Below are 4,849 nucleotides of genomic sequence, written 5' to 3' on the forward strand. Positions count from 1 at the left end.
GACTACACTTTTGGAAAGAAATTTCTAATATAAAGATACCTAAGAAAAATAAAGAGGGAACTAAATTTTATTTTTTTTTTTAACAAATTACTTTAACAAAAATCTACCAAAATGTGAAAAAACTTACCTTTTTATCAACCGAAAATTTTCTACCAATTTTGGTAATAATTTTCAATATGGCAACACTGTTCACAACACTCAAAAATCTTCATGCGCTCACTAACACATGTTTATGAACACACGTGTTGAAAAAAGGTATGCATGTGTGTAGACGCTTGTCATAAAGGAAGTACATACTTAATAGCTTGGATTGACTTGTTCACGCAATCTTTTTGGTATAGCGCAAGCCGGCAGCGGGAAATATAGAAATACTTGAACATATCGATGGTCCTCTGCAATAACGACACACCTCGAAACTTCATGTTTTTGGATTATATAGCGGATCTTACGTATTCGGACAAAGTGCATAATTGTTTAGTTTCTGTGGAAATTGTGGTAGGCAACCCTTCGAAGTAGCAGGGATGGAAAAGTACGCACAATTAGGCTATTTTCGATTTTGTAGGCAGATTTTTGGCCATAACTGAGTCAAATTGATTCAAACGTCTTAGCTTGTTGTTATTACAAACGTGTAATTTATCCCGCGTTTATCATGCGGTATATCGTTAAAGAATTTAAAAATTCTTTCGTATAATATAAAGCGTAGATTTTGCTTCAGATATGTACGAACTTGCGAATCCATCCATCCAGTGAGTAAATTGGAGAACGCTTTCGGGCAGGGCTTGTATAATAAGACATTTATGGAGGCTGTTTCAGATAAGACAAAACTAATACAACAGTTCGCAAAAAGCAATGCGTAATTGCAGTAAAAAGTGCTGATATGCAAATAAAATGCTCATTTTCGCTACACGCCAAGGTAAATCATAAAATTAGCTTTTTTGTGTCTGGAACTCCGTTGGCATTTATTACTTTCGCTGATATACAAAATCCAACTTAAGGGACCCAAAAACCCGAATAGGTCAGTAATTTCTTGAAAAATTTTCATTCTGTGATATTATAGAAAACATATTTTCTTCTACTTATTGTATGCTTGAATTAGTACTAAGTGATGCGTTTATATTCCATGATTTTTAAGCAGCGGCCCAATTTTAATTTTTCAAATTCTATCCCTGATACAAACATATCGCTAGCTTATAGTTCAAACTTCGCAAATCTTTGAATAGATACAACATTTTGCGTTTTGAAGACAAAGAAAAACTCCATAAGAATAAGAAGGACGCGACCTTTATTAAAATATTTCGCGTTATGTTGGTTTTGCCGGATTTTCCGTGCCACTTTTGACAAGTACCGTATTCCTTTTCGATACGATGCATTTTTAATATCCCTTGCTTCCTATATCAAAACTTGAGTTTTCATAAAAATTGGACTTAGCAACATTTTACTCTAAGCTAGCGATATCTACATACATATGTATATTAGCGTGGGCCGAAAATCCTCTTTTTTGGAATTTTGATTGGTAGATAATAGCAAAAATATGGTTCATTATGCTCTAAAAACAATCAGTGCGAAAGATGGAAATTGCTGGTCAATATCTTAGGCTCGCCCAAGTCCATCAAAGTTCAATGTGCTCAAAAATAAAAATTAATAAATACATTAATTAACAAATTTTTTCAATAAAATTGCAATTATCTTTGAAAGTATTAGTTCTACATAATTTGGTATTTTGAAGAGAAACAAAGTAAGCTAAGAAAAAAATTTTTAGGACTTGGAATTTTATGGACTTGCGCGAGCCTAAGATTTAAAATATGTAATCTTTCACACAATTTTTTAGAGCATAAGGAACCATATTTTTTGCTATTATCAATCAAAATTCTAAATAAAGTGGATTTTCGGCCCACCCTAATGTATATGTATATGAAATTGCTGCTCTTAGATTTCATATGTTAGAAAAATACTTTTTCTAATTTAGATATTGCTCGAACCACACATCGAACCCAAGCCCTACGGAGTGGTAGTACGCAACTCTAACCACTCAGCCAAAGTGGCCGACTGTCTTGAAAAGGCTTCAGATAAAAACCAATTTCCGTTCGGAGGCGGCGTAAAATAGTTGGTCCCTTTATTTGTCAGAACGCACACAATAAATTGTATAAGAAGCTCCAACCACTTAGCAAAAGTATAAGCGCCAAAAAAATTGTATTATTGTTATTATTATGTGTACGTGTTTGTATTAAATACAAAGCATTTTTGTTATGATCATTAAATTTTTTTCCATTGGATACAAGTAGCTAACTGCCCACTTTTTATTATTTCAGTTTCTCCCATATCAGTTACAAGCGGCAAATGTATGCAGCCATAGCATAACAGTCTTCAATAAGCGAAAACAACAACAACTACTACTTTATATCAAATTTTTCCAACGGTTACCAACAAGAACACCGCACGTATGTGGCAACAAAATTCGACGCAACATTCCCAACAACACCACACAATTCGTATTTTAGACACAATAACAGCACGAACAGTTCAATCGGCAACATATTGCAACAACCGGAATCGATAAGTGCAAGCATAAAGGGCACACAGACACACACCCATACACACAACTGCACACACCCCAAACCAACGTTCGTGTCAAAGACAACTATGTATTTGACGCACAACAGCAGCAACGATGATGGATGTGACAATTCAATATCATCAATAAAGGCGACACGAGTAGTAGCAACAGCGGCGGCAAACACTTGCCCCACGCGTCTACGCACCCAAATAATACAACAGCATCTGCATAGTTCTAGGGGGAGTAAGCTAAATAAGCTCAACGGCCGCCAATGCCACAATTCAGCTGCGCAACAACAAAAAAGTGCAGCACAACTTCGAAAATGGTACGAACGACCACGAATGGATACAACAGTGTCCGCAATAGTGGCAAGTACAAAATGTCTGGCCAACATTGGGCGCAACACATTGGCCTCATTTTTACAAAGTAGCAACTTTTTTACATATACCCTAGTTGTTGTAATATTTTTAAGCAGCTACAATGTAGCAACTGTATGCGCAACCAGCGATAGCAACAACCGAGCGGCGCCAATTAGTCAACAAATTGTAAATACGAGTAGCAACAGCAGCAGCAGCAGCAGTAGCAACACCGACAGCAACAGTTATGACCCGACTAGCAGTAATTATCGCGATACACTGAAGCACCGCACAGCGGACGCCTATAAATATGATATTATTAAAAAGACGAACAACAACAACAACAACCACAACAACATTAACAGTATCAATAAGAATAACAACCACAACGACACAGCTGTCAACATCATACTAAGTGATTATAGTGAAGCCTTCGTAAGCGTGATAGCCGCGGGGCCGCTAAGTGATGCCAACGTTAATGACAGCAGCGTGGAAAATAATGCTTTTGATTTTCCCACTGGGCGTGGCGGTGACAGCAGCAGCAGCAGCAGCAGTAGCCCTAGTGCTGGCAGTAGTGATAAAATTACTAAGCCAACAATCGACATCCAAGCAAACACAACAGCGGCCGATGGTGCGCCGTTCGACTTGCAAAATGAGCTATTGGATAGCCTGCGTGGCACGCATAGCTTGCCACAGCAACCGATGTATACGAATGATTTTGCGGTGCACATACCGGCCAGCAAACAAGTGGCCGACATAATTGCCAGTAAATATGGATTCATCAATATGGGACAGGTGAGTAAATTAATAATGAAATTGGCAAATTTTTGGTATTAAGTTTACGGGCGTATGCTCTCGATTGAAATCTGATCAAATTGAGGCGTTCCATATTATTTAATAATTGCGGTTTGTGAGGAAAATTTCAGTCTTAATTATGTAAATATATTTGAGTACTGAAAGTATTTCGCAAGCATACTTTAAGGTCATTCAAATGAATACGGCATGCAAAGTGGACACAAAAAGACAGTTTCCATCTTTTTCAACGTCTGTGATGCTTCATAAAAAACAATTTTGTGAAATTTTACTCGGTGCCGTTATTTAAAAGTCGTAAACCTACACCAGATCTCAGTCAATTTAGGTATGGCTCGGTTAAACGGGCTTCTCTATTATCGTGGCTCGCCCATGTCTAGTAGAAATTTAAGAAATTTTGGTACCAAGCAAGCTCAGGTGCATCCCATTAAAAGCAAAGCACGGTGTGTTCTTTTACTAAGAAGAAAATAGATAATTTATTTGAGATTTTTATGGTCCTATTTCTAATAGCCATAGGCGAACGTTAGTAGTTGGAAACTACCACCCGCGCAAGAACAACTGGTATGACGACGAGTGCCCTGATGATGCTGCAGATAAATACGGAGCATACAAAGCGACCCTGCAGCTAATAGCTTTATGAGCGAGAATTGAGAGATAAGAGATAGGAGAAGAAGATGAAGGATAAATGTATAGTGTATTCACAAGAGCGAAGCAAGAGGAAAAGGAACGCGAACAGCTGAAGATGCTTTCAGACCTAAATGCGGTTCCAGCACCGATGTTTGTTCCGAAACACTTCACAGCGCTTTTTAATCGCGACACAAGTGGCTAGTTTGATGAGGAAAGACCCATACCAATGTATAGAAGCGAAGCTCACGTCCCTACAATCGACCAAAGCATGGTGGGAGCAGCAATAAGGCGGCTTAAAAACAACACGGCCGCCCTGGCCGACGGTATACCGCCTGAGCTGTTGAAAGCTGGCGGTGAAGGGCTGATCAGCCGCATTAATTAGCTGCTGTTGGTTTGATTAATACTTTGTGCATGAATACAATCTGCATGAATAGAGATCCCGCCATTTTCTCCAATTATCGCGGAAGAATCATTATTAATTTTCATATAAATTCCTGTCTAT

Source organism: Rhagoletis zephyria, unplaced genomic scaffold (genome assembly GCF_001687245.7).
Source record: "Rhagoletis zephyria isolate East Lansing unplaced genomic scaffold, Rhagoletis_zephyria_1.1 Rzeph_scaffold_01558, whole genome shotgun sequence".
Classification (NCBI taxonomy): Eukaryota; Metazoa; Arthropoda; class Insecta; order Diptera; family Tephritidae; genus Rhagoletis; species Rhagoletis zephyria.